Source organism: Balaenoptera musculus, chromosome 2 (assembly GCF_009873245.2).
Source record: "Balaenoptera musculus isolate JJ_BM4_2016_0621 chromosome 2, mBalMus1.pri.v3, whole genome shotgun sequence".
Classification (NCBI taxonomy): Eukaryota; Metazoa; Chordata; class Mammalia; order Artiodactyla; family Balaenopteridae; genus Balaenoptera; species Balaenoptera musculus.
In genome coordinates, this window is record NC_045786.1 from 169,698,239 (window position 1) to 169,714,345 (window position 16,107).

A 16,107-nucleotide genomic window follows, 5' to 3' on the forward strand; every position below is an offset into this window, starting at 1 on the left:
AGGCAACTCTGAAGCCAAAAGTAATATTTTAAATGCATGTGGTTCTCCTCTATCCGTTAAAACGGGTCCCCCATGTAGGCCTCCAGGGATGGCACTTTCCTAGCCAGTTCAAGAAGAAATATAACAGAGTAATTAAGTCCATGAACTCAGGGGTCAAGTTGCTTGGATCTGAGTCTTGGTTCCATGTCTTACTGGCTATTCGTCTTTCACAAAGTTGCTGCAACTCCCTATGTCTCTGGTTTTCGCTTGTAAAATGAAGGTAATAAGAAAAGCTTTCTGCCCAGGTTTTTGTGAGGCCATTCATTCATTTATTCCTCATCCAGAATAAAAGGGTCCTGGACATTGTGCCAGTCACTAGAGGTAGCACAGCGAATGTGACAGGTGAATTTCCTGCCCTCATGGAACTTGGCATTCCATTTGGAGAGAAACACGGTTAACCAGCAAGCAATAAACAGTCTGGTTTGAAGTGCTGTGAAAAGTCATAAAGAAAAATAAAGCAGGATAAGGGAATAGAGAATTGCAGGGTTGCATGCATATTTTAGATAAGGGGGTTTATGAAAGCATTTCCAGGTGAGGCTGAAAGCCAGAGAAAAGTATCAGAAGAGAAAGAGGGAGTCCAGTGAGTTTATGAAAAAGGAAGGAAGCCATTGTCCAGGTGCAGATCTATTGCAGTAATGCAGGTGAACCACTGAGACAGTTTCCCTACAGATGTGCAGACAGGGTCTAGGAAGTCATTGACTTAGATGCAGTTGGAGAGAAAAGCATTGACAGGATTTGATGATGGGTGGGGCACTCAGCTATGAGGAAAAATAGGCAAGAAAGATAACAACCAGGTTTGGGGCTGAGCAATGGGATCAATGGTGACATTACTGCTGAGCAGAGAAGATGAGTTGGAGTAGGTCTGAGAGGGAAATTGAGTCCAGCTTTGACCTTATTAAGTTTGAGAGATCCCTTAGGCAGCCGGGCTGTGTGTTGAGTAGGCAGTTAGATAAACACACCCATCCAGGTGTGGAGGGCATTTAAAGTCATGCGATTAGAGGAGATGACCTAGGATGTCTGTGCAGGGAAGAAGATGAGGGCTGAGGGACATGTGAACACATGGAGATCAGGATACAAAGAAGCAGTCAAAACATGGGACTGAGAAGGAACAGCCACCAAGGAGGCTTGGAAACCACAGAGTATGGTGTCCCAGAAGCCAAGAAACTGAAATAATAGGTGAAATAATGTATATTACAGAAGATACTCTGTGTATATGAGAGTGCCCTTGGCCAAGTCACAACCTTTCTGAGCCTCAGTTGCCTCAACTGAGAAATGGGGATAAAGCCCCATCATAGGGAGGTTCATATAGGGAGTGGTTTCATAGGGAGAATTCACAGAGATAAAGGATGCAAAGCATTTGGCACACCGCCTGAACATATTATGTGTTCCTTAGTCATTAGGATATGGTAATATAAAAATAATCAGCAAGAAAATTTTTAATTGAATGAAAAACACAGCTTTCATGGCCTGCCAGCTACCTGTCTCAGAAGGTAGCTCTTCTGGGGTTACCCATATCCCTCCCTCCCTCCTTCCCCCCTTTTTTTCCCCCAATTTGTATTGCATGTTTCCTTCCTTCCTTCTTCTCTCCCTCTCTTCCCTCCCTCTTTCTTTCCCTCCCTCCCTTCCCTCCCTCCTTCCCTTCCTTCCTTCCTTCCTTCCTTCCTTCCTTCCTTCCTTCCTTCCTTTCCTTCCTTTTTATTGGCCTCGGGTACACATAACTAAAAGAATTATAATTTCTGTTCAGGACACACTTTCATTTATTTAGTTCAGTGTACAGATATTTTTAATAACATGCAACATAAATCCAACTTTTAAAATGAAAGCTAGGTCCTTGACTACATCTAACCCTATGTCCCCACCCCCATTCCAATCCCTGCCTGCTCTCACCCATGATAATCAATGTCTTCAGCCCTCAGCTTATCATTGACTTGCTTTCTTTGTTTAATAGATTTATAGCATCTATGAGGATTCCTAAAAAGTACTTCTAATTTACTGGTTTTAAACTTTATAAAAAGAGTGTCATGCTGCTCAATGTATTTTGGACTTTTTCCATGTAATGTCATATTGCTAATATTCAGCCTTTAGTTGTGGATCATTGTAGTTAATTATTTCTGACTGCTGTCTAGTATTCCCTTTTTTGAATATACCATACTTTGTCCTTTGACTCTCCCACTGATAGACAATGTTGTTGTTCCTAAATTTCTGTGTGAGCAATGAGGCTATGACATGCTTACATATGTCTTCCACTGTGTATGTGTAAGAATTTCTTTCAAGACTATGCTTAGAAACAGAATTACTAGGGCTACTGGTTTTGTGAAAATTCAACTTTAAGAAGTAATGCCAAATTGATCTTTAAAGCATTTGCAACCATTTTCCTTCTCAACAGTGGTGTGTAGAAGATCCTATGGATTCTTTAATGTCCATCACTTGGAATTTTCAGAATTTAAAAATATTTCCAATTGAAACTATATAATATATGGCTTTGTGGTCTTCGTTTAAATTTCCATATCCCCAAGCATGTTGAATATGTTTTATATGTTTATTGGCTTTATTGTTCACAGGTATTTTGTCCATTTTTCAAAACGATTTTTTAATTTTTATATAAATTCTTTGTTAAGTGTATGTATTGAAAATATCTCCTCCTAGTTTATAACTTGTCTTTTTACTTTCTTTAAAGGGTGTTTTCATTAATTTTAATAAAGTGAAATTTTGAAGCCTTTATTTCATAGTCAATACTTTGTCTCAATTCTCTAAATCTAAAGCATATTCCCATGTATTTTCTACAGAGGTTTTACTGTTTTGTCTTATATTTGAGACCTTAACCCATATAGAATGAATTTTTATACATGATATGAGGTAGCGGTCCAATTTTCTATTTTTGCATATAGATAACCATTTTTCCAATTGATTTTTTAAGTCCATTCTCCCCTCTGTCATGTCACATGTTACTCTGATGTTTACACAAATCCCTGCACGTGTAAGATGGATTTCCCCCTTATACCCCTTTGGTCAATATGTCTTTCTATTTCCACACTTCTGTGATGTCTATAGTTTCATAATAGATGCTAATTTCTGGTGTCACCTCTTCCTACTTTTCTCCTTCAGAAATGTCCTGGCTAAACTTTCAGGTTTAACCTTTACTCTCTAGTATATTTTAAAAATCACTTTTAAAGTTTCATTAACTGTAACCATTAACTGGAGAGATCTATTTAGGTAAAATTGATATCTTTATAATATTGTTTTCCTATCTATGAAGATAGTATATCTCTCCCTTTGTATAGAGGTTCTTTACTATCATTAAAATTTGCCTAGGTTTTCTTACAGTTTTCTCTCTTTTTTCCTTCTGTTGTTCCACCAGAGTGTTCTTGGGGAAGAGATTCAGCAGTTGTTTCCTCAGAATTGTGATCATAAGCAAACCCACAAGTCTTTCCATCTCCCACTCTGCCTTTTTGCCTCTAATAATGATGTTTGTCATTGTCAGCACACAGCATGCTATTTCACACCTTAGTTTATGTTGCTTTTCTCTGCTTTTAATGCCCTGTGTTCTCTTCTCATCTTGGTGAACACCTACTCATTTGCTAACATTTAGCTCATGCATCACCTTTTCCATGAGAGATTCTCTGAGCCTAGGTGAGCTTCCCACAATTCCTTGTGCTTAAGTCTTACACAAGCCATTCAAATTTCAATTGACCTGCTCTATGTGTTTGTCTTACTCGTTATACTATGAGCATGGGGACAGTATTTTATTTGTCTTTGGTTTTCCAATGCCTAACATAGAGTCCTTCATATACAAAATATTTCTTAAATGTTTGTTCAGTTAAGCTCCAAAGCCATCTTAATAATGTAGAGGTCATTGGGCTGGGGCCTGGGATAAGTCAACATCATTAAGTAAAAATTATTCCAAAAAAACAGTCAAGGAACCTGAATCTTAGTCCTTCTTCATCCCTAAAACAATTTGAGGCCATTGATGGACATTTCTCTCTGAGCATCAGTCTTTTCATTACAACTCGGGTGTAATTCCTGGCCTCCGTAGCTAGTTGGAAGCTCTTTGAAATGTAGAAATGTTGAGCGTTTTGAAAATACAAGGATGAATGCTACACTGGGCTTTGATTTTACTAATCTTACCACAACCCTCAGACTTTCAAAGAAGCATCAGGATATATTTTGTAGCATGAATGCTCTTTCTAGGACATAAGTAAATTTTCATATGCATGGTACAGTGAATCTCTCTCTCTCTCTTAATATATATAAAACCTTAATAGTCAGGTAGTCTTTGCTGAAGAATCATTAAAAAATGATAAGACACAAAGGCTGTCCTTTTTTATTTCAAGAATGTAACAACTACTTAAACAGTAAATTAAAGATTCATTGTATTCTATTATTTAACAGCGTTTATAAGGAACTCTGTATTGCTTCAATGAAACAACTTTTAAACTATACATTAAAGATTCAATTCTATTTTATTATGTCCTTAATCCCATTTGGAGGGTTAAATTTCCTATCACTAAGTATCATTTAACATTTTAATGAAACACTTGATTATTTTGACAGAACTGGCTATAACTACAATGATCACATTTTCCAAAGAGGGAGATAGTCCTTAACCTGGGGCAGTAGATTCAAGACTCAGCTCCGGGAAATCCTTCGGTCCCGAGGTGGTGACTTGGGGTCACCATAAAGAGTGAGGGAGGCTAGGCAGGCAGGGACAAAGAAGTGTTTGTGCTCTTTTTAATAGTTATAAAGTATTTGAGTATACATAGAAGTAAAGGTATTAAGTTCACAAATGCCCATGTGCCTAACACCCCAGTGTAGCAAATGAACCGATACACCACCACAGCTGCTTCAGATTTCTTTGACTAACACATCAGACATAAAGTTGAGTTTGCCTTTGTAAATTTCTCATTCCTCTCTCTTTTACCCTAGAGGTCATTGGCATTGTGAAGTTGTTGTGTATCCTTCCTATCCATACTTTTAACACTTATACTATGTATCTTTTTATTTATGAATAACAAATGGTACTGTTTGATGTATATTTAAAATTTACATGAATGGTGTCATACTGCATATATCCTTCTGTAATATTCTGTTATCACTCAAAATTGTTTTAAGATTTGTCCATGTTGATACGCACGGATCTGGTTCAATCGTTTTAACAGCTGTGCATCTGTAATTGTCAAGGGTCTTGTTTGCAAACAATAGAAAGCGACTCATTAAATTAAGCAGAAAAGGATTTAATGAGAAGGATTTTGGAGGATTGATAGAAGAAATAGAGAGTCTCAAGAAACTTCAAGAAAAGGGCAGCTTGGGGGGCAGGTCAGGCAGCTGAAATCACAGTCGCCATCTTATCAAAGGAAGCGGGGTCAGTTACCCTGCTGGCGCCTCTGGACTGTGCATGACACCAGCATGTCCATCACTACCTGTGCCATTGAATTATGCGTGTCACTCAGTCATAGCGCGGTTGCTGGTACTGCTGAATCGTGCAAATCACCCTTGCCCATGCATTGCTGCTAACACTACTGCACTGTGCATGCCACCTTGCTGGCACTCGTCACTAGACAGTGGCTCCCAGTCTGGTCACTGTCACCGTTGTTGATGCATGCTGCTGCTAACTCCTTCTTCAATGTAGTATTCTCCTTATTCTATTATTTCTCAGGCACTGTTTTATACCTTGAGAACAGAGCACTAATACCACTGAGTATTTGTCCTCATAGGGCTTATACTCTTGAGCAGAAGACAGATAATAAGCAAATTATATTTATATCTGCATCTGCATTTATATCTACATGACTGGTGACACTTACTCAGTACTCAAAGTCCTCGGCAGAACTTTGGTGGAATGTGTGATTGTTCAAACTCAGATCTGATCAATGCTACACCTGTCAAGAAGCCAGAAGAAGGAATTTCTACTTCTCGTTTGCAGCCAGGAGTAACAAACTTTGTTTCTACTAAAAGAGGGCATGGGGTCTGGAAATTGCCATCTTTTAAGTTTTAGCCACTCCATCAGGAGTGAAATGATATCCAGTGTTGTTTTAACTTCCCTGATCCATAGTGAGAAACTTGTTCACTACCCACTGGAATTTCCTCCTCTATGACATGCTATTTATTTCTCTGCCTGCTTTTCTCCTGCTTTGTTCTCTCTTTTTATTATATTGTAGCGGAAAATCCATATTCTGATTTCAGTGTACTAATCCTGGATAGGTGAGTGTGTTCCGACTATATTCTCCCAAACTTTGAATTGTCTTTCAACAGTGTTTATGCTATTTTTTTAACCAGCTTTATTGAGTTACAATTTACATAAAATAAAACTCAGCAGTTTTAGTGCACAATTTGAAAAGTTTTGACAAATATATATAGTTAAAATCATGGAATAGAATATTTCCAACACCTCAAAAAGTTCCCTCATACCTATTTGCAGTCAATCCCCTGTTTTAATTGTAGTTTTAATTTAGTTTTCCCTAAAGACAAATGAATTTGAGTGATTTTCAATGTATTTATTTGCTATTCCTATATCTTCTTTAGTAAAATATCTGCTCAACCCTTATATCCACATTTTTAAAAATCAGGTTGTTTTTCTTTTATTATTCAAGTACCATTTATTATTGAGCTGTAGGAGTTCTTTATATCTTCTGAATATGAGCCCTTTGTCAGATAAATGTTTTGCAAATATTTCCTCCCAGTTCATGGCTTGCCTTTTCATTTTCCTGTCTTATCAAAGAAAAGGTTTTAATTTGTGTAAAGCTGCACTTTTTTTTTTAATTTTTAAGATTTATGTTTCTTGTGTCCTAAGAAATTTTTGCCTAGCTCAAGGTTACAACTATTTTTTCTACCTTTTTATCTAGAACAGTTTTAGTGGCTGTTATATTTAGGTGTATGATTCCTTCCTAATTAATTGTTTGCATAGTGTGAGGTAAGGGTTGAGCTTCACTGTTTTCCATCTGGATGTCCAATTATTCAAGTACCTTTTGTTGAAAAGACTATTCTTTCCCTTTTGAATTACCTTCCAGCTTTGTTGAAATTCAACTGACCATATATTGAAGATGTATTTGTTCACTTTCCATTCTCTTCCATTTATCTATTACTTCTGACTTTGCACCAATAACACAATGGCTTGATTACAGTAGCTTTATAGTAAGCTTGAATTCAAGTACTGTAATTCCCCCCAAAACTGTTTTAAGTACTTAGCATTTCCATATAAATTTTAGAATCTACTTGCCAATTTAAAAAATAAAATCCTGCTATGATTTTATTTGGGACTTTTCTGACGCTTGAATTTTAAAATATTAAATTGAGTGATACTGAATCTTCCAATCCATAACATGTTTATCTTTTCATTTATTTGGATTTCTTTAATTCAGTTGGGCAGTGTTTTGTAGGTTTAGTGTACAGATCTTGCAAATGTTCCTTTAAATTTTAACCTGTGTATATCATATTTTTGATGTTCTGGTAAATGGCATGGTTTATTTAAATTTCATTTTTTAACTGTCTGTTGCCAGTATGAGAAATAAATTTGATTTTTGTATTCTGATTTTGTATCTTGTGACTTTGCTAAATTAACTTATGAGGTATAAAATTTCCTTTATATTTTTCTTTGAATTTTCTACTTAGGCAATCACATTTCTGTGAATAAAGATAGTTTTACTTCTTCCTTTCAAATTTGGATGTCTCTTGTGTCTTTTTTCATGTCTGATTGCACAAGCTGGGACCTCCAGTGTAATATAACATACAAGTGGTAAGCATGGACATCTGAGCCTTGTTTCTGATCTTTAGAGGAAAGCATTCAGTCTCTTGCCTTTAAGTATGATGTTGGCTCTAGGTTTTTCCCAGATTCCCTTTATCAAGTTGAGGAAGCTCCCTGCATTCCTAGTTTGCAGAGTTTGTTTCATTTTGTTGTTTTGTCATGAATAGGTGCTACATTTAGGAAATATATTTCTACATCTATTGCAGTGATCTTTCTTTTTTTAGTCTATTATTATAGTGAGTTACATTGATGGATTTTAGAGTGGTTAGCTGAAATTACACTACTAGAATAAAGTTCTTTTGGTTATGATGAATTATGACTTTTTGTGTGTTGTTGGACTTGACAAAAAAAATTCTTATGAATTTTTACTTCTATGTTCTTGAGGGATATTTCTCTGTAGCTTTCTTTTAGTGTGATAAAGATGTCTAGTTTGAGAATAATAGTGCATGACTCATAAAACAAGTTGAGAAATATTCCCTCCTCTCACATAGTCTGCAAGAGTTCTTATAGAATTAGTTATAGGTCTTCTTTAAATATCTGATAGAATTCATCAGTGAAGTATATATTGACCAGGAAGTTGTTGTTGTTTTATGTTTATTTTGTTTAAGGTTTGTTTGTGTGTGGAAAAATTTTTAATTACAAATTTGATTTATATAATAGATACTGAAATTTTCAAGTTATCATCTTGAGTTAGTTTGGTGCTTTGTGTCTTTCAATGACTTTGCCCATTTTACCTAATTTGCTGATTTTCTTTTGCCATAAAGTAGTTCATAATATTTCATTATTGCCCTTTTAATATTTTTATCATTGTTTGGGATGTCACCTCTTTCATTCCTATTAAGGGTAATTTGTGTCTTCTCTCTGTTTTATCTTGATCAGCTTATCTGGAGATTAACCAATTTAATTAATCTTTTCAGAGAACCAGATTTTGGCTTCATTGATTTCTTTCTATTGTTTTTCTGTGTTCTATGTCACTGATTTCTTTTATTTTTTATTGTTCTGGATTTACTTTGCTCTTTTTTCTGTTTTAAGCTTCTTTTGTAGAAGATTAGATCATTGATTTGAGATATTCATTTTTACTACAGGCATTTACTCCTAAACATTTCTCTCTAAGAATTACTTTAGCAGTATCCCACACATTTTTATATATTGTGCTTTTATTTTCATTTCATTTATGGTATTTTCTAGTTTTATTGCAATTTTTTATTTGAAGAGTTATTTAGAAATAGTTTAATTTTCCAGTATTTTAGGATTTTCTAGGTATATCATATTATTAATTTCTGGTTTAATTTTGGTATGGTTAGATAACCATATTATTTTATTGTATTATTTAAATCCTTCTAAATTTATTTTGACCTTCTTATGGTCTGTATTGATAATAGATACTCTTCTTAGTTTTTCTAATTTGCCTATCAAAAGTTTATGATAAAGGTATATTGAATTTTATCAAAATTTCTGCATCACTTGAGATGATTATATGTACATTTTTTCTCCTTTAATTTGTTGATATGGTGATCCATATTAATAGACTTTATGATTTTAAGCAAATCTTGCATTTCTGAGGTAAATCCAGTATGTAGCATTTTAAAACACAACTGACTTGGCTTGCTAATATTTTACTTATGATTTTTTGCCTACATCTCAGTAAGAGTCATCTATAACTTTTCTCTTCTTGCCCTATCCTCCAGTTTTGCAACCAAGCTAGTACTCGCATTATATAATAAGTTGGGTGGCTAGCTTTCTTTTTCTTTATTCAGAAGCTATTCATAAAAGACATAGTTCATTTTTTCCCTGATAGTTTGATAAAATTTATTCATAAAATAATCTACATCCAGTATCTTTCTAGAAAAGACACCTTAATGTAATCTATATGTCAGAAAGTTTATTTTGTAATAGTAATTGGTTTATTCAGATATTTTATTTATTTTACTTCAATTCTCATAATCCATATATTTCAATAATTATCCATTTCACATAAATCTTCACATTTACTATAACAAAGCTATTCATAAAATCTCCACTATATCTGTTATTAATCTTCTTTGTTTCTAATATTTTTATTTGTTACTTTTATCTTTTTTCTTGCAATTAATCTTACCAGAGATTTTTCTGTTTCAATAATCTTTTAAAGAACTAGCTTTGATTTTGTTGATTCTTTCTATTTTTTTCTAATATCTGCTCTTATATTTTATTATATCTTTGTTTTTAATTTCTTTGGGTTTACTCTATTGCTCTTTATCTAATTTATTGAGTTAAGCCATCACTTCATCAATTTTTTAAATTTAATATTTCTTCATATATACCTTTAAAGTTACAAATTCCCATCTAACACTTCAATTTTACCTGACAGATCTTTATGGATAATGATTTTGTTATTATTTAGTTTTAAATAATTTTTTTACTTACATTATGCCTGCTTATTTGTTCCATCAACTACTGAGTTGCCCTTTTTTCTTTCTTAGTGTCTAAACATATGGTGGGCTTGAGAGAGATTATTTCATTAATCTCTGCTTTTTCTGAAATGTATTTAGAGATAATGGTCTATTTGATATAATTTTTGGTATTGGTTGAAATCTCCATTACAGACATTACTTGGTCAATGTTTGGGAACAACACATGTATATTCTTCAAAACTGTATTCTCTGTATTTTTTAGGATTTTATGTATAGCTTAAGTTTTTCAGTATGTTGTTCAAATTTCTTACATCCTTATTAAATTTTTAATTTTCCCTTTATAAAGTTTCAAAAGAGGGCTATTAAAATACCTCTAATGATGGATTTGCCAATTTCTCCCTACAACTCTGTTAATTTCAGTTTTATACAGATTATGGTTCTGTTGTTAGTTGCATTAAGTTTCATGATTATTATATAGACTAATAAAGTATTCATTTTATTATAAGTTACAACTTCCAAATCTCTAATGTCAATTTTGACTTGAAATTTATTTTTCTGATATTCATTTAGAATATCTTTATTTTTATTTAGCATTTGCCTGATATATCTTTTTGCATTCTTTCACTTTCAAACATCCTGCATCATTTTCTTTTTAGATGTGTCTCTTACAAACAGCACATAGCTAGATATTGCTTTGGGAGACACCACCATTCATGTTTACCATTTCCCAGTTCATAAGCTAAATAAAGTTCTTGGCGTACAACAGGCACTAAATCATGCATATTTAATGAAAGACTTACCAATAGCTACACTCACACATATAAGTAGAGGCAGATTTGACTCTACAGCTCAGACTTCCCACATTTAATTCAGGGAACTTTTCCTTTATGCTATGTATGTTTGTATGTAGAAGGAAGAAATACTTCAATGTGGAGAATATATATATATATATATATATATATATATATATATATATATATATATATAATGGAGAGGCCACTTGACAGAGTAGAAAGAGCTAATTAGACAGCAGGGAGCTCAAGCCCTCCAGACTTTGCCGGTTATTCTCTGTGTGAACTCAGGTAAGACATTGCCCTCTCTAGTCCTCACTCAATCTGCCATGTTGCTGGATCAATAAAGACATATATATCCTTTTCATATAATTATCACTAAATCCATTTTAAAGTTGAAGAAATTCACAGATATGCACACAAGGAGATACCATGTGAAGATAGAGGCAGAAATTAGGGTGATATTTCTATAAGCCAAGGAACACCAAAGAGTGTCAACTGACCCCCAGCTAGGAGATAGGCATGGGATATATTCTCCCTTGCAGCCCTCAGAAGGAACCGAACCGACTCTGCAGCCCTCAGAAGGAACCGAACCAACTCTGCTCAAACCTTGAACTTGGACTTCTAGCTTCCAGGACTCTGAGACAATAAATTCTTGCTGTTTAAGCCACTCAGATTATGGTACTTTGTTACTGCAGCCCTAGGAAACAAATACAGCATCTTTATATTGCAAGTGGAAAGCTTCTTGCTGAATATCCATGTCTGTCTTCTGTAAATACATACATTCATACCTATGTACCATCTTACAGACATACCATGGAGAAGGGCTGTCTTATATGTGACATTAGGTAAGAAAAACTCACCATCTCCTTGGAAGATCATGCAGGTAGTGGACTAAAAATGGGTAAGACCCTGGGCTGGGTCAGAAAACTTGAGTTTGAACCCTCATTTAGACAAAAACCCTTCTTGCTAGGTTTTGGTGTCACTTACACAATGAGAAGGTTACCACTTTAATCAAGCCTTACTTGACTGAACTTCACATTTTCAAAATATTTTGCCAACAAATCTGCATTGATGATGACATAATTAATTTGATTGCCCAATGTTTATTAATCAAAGACATATATAACAGGATATGCAATAAAATCACTTCTCCCAAATTCCTATGATGTCACTGACAGCCAATCAGAGCTGAAAGAGACATTCTTGTGGATTAGTTCTAAAGCTCCTGCACAGCTGGGCCAGATGAGCAAGGTCCTGGCAGGGTGGCCCTGTGTGGCTGGGGGCCAACATCTGCCCCAAACACCCCGTGTGGCCTTGTGAGTCGAGCCTGGCTGTAGGGAAGCTCTCCCATCTGGCCCAAGTGTCAAGCGTTCTCTGGAAAGGGGCATCTGAGAATGGAATCCTTTTCTCTCACTGCTCCAGTCTGGATGTTCTTTCCCATGGAGGGCCTGGGAGAGGGGAAAACTGGACCAGGACAGGGCAGGTCCAGAAAAACCAGCCATTGTCTTGGCCACATGTTAACATGAAATTCACGTCCCCACTGTGGCCACTGTGAGGAGAAGAGAAGCAAAGTGGGGTTGGACTGGTGCTGATTTTCTGTCACTTTCATCATCTCTGCACAAGCAGTGGACCCGAGTATCAGGCCATCCCCAGCAGTCACTAGTAATTTGTCCCTAGCTCATCAGCGGATTTTTGAAACATGTGCTTAGTGTTCCATACTTCAGCAAACATGCTCTGAGCATTCTTAGTTGTTCATTTGTGCAATCAGCAAAGATATACTGAAGGCCTACTGTGTGCCAGGAAGCAAACCACGTGCCAGAAACATCAAGATGAACGAGTCGACAGTCTTAACGGGGACAAGAAACAACCACATGTGTTAGGATAGGAACGTGCTGAAAGGGAGAGTGTCCCCTTTGGGATGCAGGATACCTCTTTCAACTTCTGGCTAGTCGGTGGGGCTGTTTAAGGGAAGCACCACCAAGGCAGGCCTCTTGGCTTGCGTGGGATTCTGAGGAGGAGAACAAGTTCTCTGGTGGAGGAGAGGGGCGGTAAGGTGGCTCCAGGCTGGGAGGACCCATGTGCAAAGGAGTGGAGGCCTGAGGAAATACAGCAAACCCAAAGAGGGCAGAGTTCTGTGGCTGTCCAGAGAGTCAGAGCAGGCTGGAGAAATGTATTCTTTCCTTCAACAAGCTTAGAGGAGGACAGTAAAGCAACATACTTGAGAAATCCCATTTCTAAAAAGTAAAATAAAAAGTTATAGTTATTTTCCCTGGGCCACATGAGCAATGGTATAGTGAGTCTGAGGGCAGAGAGATTGTTCCTTGCTTGGGTGTGGGGGCAGGGGGTAGGTCTGGACTTCTGAGTGGCAGAAGATTCTGGAAGGCAGAGGCTGGGATCCGCAAAGCAGAAGGAAGAGAGAAGCCTGGGCAGAAGCGCGAGGTCTGGAGGAAGTCGAGCCTGCCGGGGCAACGTGGAGCAGGTCCGTCAGGTAAGCAATGGGCAGGTTGGGGCCTGGAATGCCATGGGAAAGAGATGGCAGGAATCCACAGAGGAAGGACAGTATGCTGGTCCCCAGCATAGGAGGAGTGACCACTGTGGAGACCAGCAGACCTGGCTTTGAATCTGGCTCCATCACTCACTAGCTAAAGGTCACTGTGAAACTGGATGCCTATGAGCCTGAGTTTCCTCAGCTGCAAAACGGCCTGTGGGGCAGGGGGAGGGTGGCAGGGCCTTCTGAGCTCTCGCCAGCAGAGCTCCTACCGTGGAGGAAGCCTGAGCTCCACCCTTCAGAGGAGATGGTTCTAGAACAGCAGCTTCTGGCCTTGCTCTGAGCAGGAGGGATGACCCCTCCTGGGGCCAGACAGCTGCCTTCCGTCAAGCCTGCCTCTGCTGACAGGACAAAAAGACAAAGCCGTGACTCTAGGTAAAGGATGCCATCCCTGGTAGGTAGAAGAAACTGTGACTGTGCATCCAATTCTGTAGAAAATAAAGCAAAACAAATTTTAAAAAAAGAAAAAACAGAAATAAACTTAAAAACTAAAAAAAAAAAGAAAACCACGAAACTTCCATCATCATTTTTGTCAATTTTCCTTGGAGCTGCTAGCATTCAATCTTTGGGATATTTCTAGAAATATTGAAAAAGCATGTTTTGCTCAACCAGAGTTTTAGGCCTTGGTTCTTCTTTCCCCCTTAATTCTGAAGTCACAAGTTTCCCTGGGTCCCAAAATGCCTCTCACTGGCCCTCAATTTCTCCCTAGATCTATGTTTATCTCCTCCATTTCCTTTGCTTTACACCTATATGGAAATAGAGACTGGAAAGTATGCAGCCTGATTCACCCCCAGATCTGGAAGGGAAATGGAACATTTTTAATCCAACACATATTGGCTTTGGGTTGTAAGATCCCAATTTCCCAAGCAGGTGCACCCTGCTCATGGAGCTCCTGAAGGATGAATCTCCATCAGATGACAAGACTGAGATTTCTCCATCATCTTCCTGGGACCCCCAGGCAACTGAAGGGCACAATGAACCCAAGGAGGAAAGAACGAGGGAATGACCCTTTGTTCATGAAATCTCCCCAGTTTGCCTATTGGTTCCATGGCCGGCCGTTCTCTTTCAGCCTGTGACCTCATTCAGTAGCACAGGTGGGGATCTGTTATTGGCCCCATTTGACAGATGAGAAAAGTGAGGCTGTGTGTAGGTGAGAGGAGATTGAAAAAAGGATTTTCGGTCCAAGCAGACCCAGCTCCATCCAGGCTGGCCCGGGGCTCACTTGCCTTAGAACATCAGGCGCTATTCACCATGCAGGGAAACTGCTCTCCCTCCCAGGGGGCAGGAAGGCTTGGCAGGGAGGCGGCCGACTGCTCAGTTGGTTGAGGAGATAATGATGCTTGGGATCTGTTTATCAACCATCTTTTAATGGCAGTCCCAGAATTCCTAATTAACTAACATCCGTGGTCCGGTAGCTCTTCTAAGAGCCCAATTGTGTCAAATCACTAACATTCTCCATGCGTCTATCTCTCCCCAAAACCTGTGCTCAGTGTCTGATAAATAGACGTTTCCAGAGACAATAATGAATGAATGGTTGGGGAGGAAGGGGCAGGCTTTGTGGACGACCCCAAATCCCCAGAGCTCCCAAGAATTAAAGTTGATTTTCTGCCAAAAGGAGGCCTCTGTGGACAACATGCCATGAGGAAAGGGCCAGGGATGCTCAGCTGTTCTGAATTTACCCAGGAACGCAGGGGCCGCAGTCCTGGGCCACCTGGCACCCAGCTGTTCACAGCATCAGAGCCCCTGAATCCTGTCCTGGTGGGGCTCCCAGAGACCAGCTAACAGCCCTTCATTGTTCATCCTTTGCTGGGTCTGCCCAGCTCCTTAGTGACAGACACAGGACAGAGACCCATGTCATCCTGGAGGGGCCTGTCTCTCAAGTTGTATTCCCTGACCCGTGCTCCAGCCAGAGATGACACTATTGTATCATCCTTTTGGACAGGTCACTGTCCTGCTCATACTGTCCCTCCCACCCAAACCCTCTTCCTTCTTTTCTCCTCCGGGAGAACCCCAAGTCAATGATCCAGGTTCAGCCCAGGCTCCCTGGCTTGGAGAAGCCTTCCTTGATTCACTCCTTCTTGGTGCCGAGTTAAATGCCTTCCTCCACGCAGCCAGCCTGGATTCATTACCTCGCACGCAGCACTTTCTGGCTGCACTGAAGTTCTCAGTGTCTGTGTCTGAGCTACACACTAGACCCTGAGCTTCTCAAAGGCCCCATTGGGCTCCTATCTATTTCTGTCACCCCAGAACCCAAGGCAGAGCCTAGCAGAAAAGAATCGGTGCCCAGGTCATTCCTGGTGAATAAAAGAATGGGGGAATGAACAATGAGTGAGTGAGTCTTTTCTTTTTTAATAAGATGTTTTAACTCTCTAAGGACAGGGATGCTTATTTGGTTGTAAATAAATGACCTCATGGGGCTTGGCTCTTGAAATCAAGCGACTTGTAAAGAGGTATACAGGAGACTCTCCTGACATGCTTAAGGCAGACTTCAGAATGGCCCAGATGGCTCAGGGGTCAGCGAGCCCAGCCTGAGTGACAGCACACCCTGTCCGATGGATGCATATCTCTGAGCACTCAGGAGGCCCAGCGAGGGGT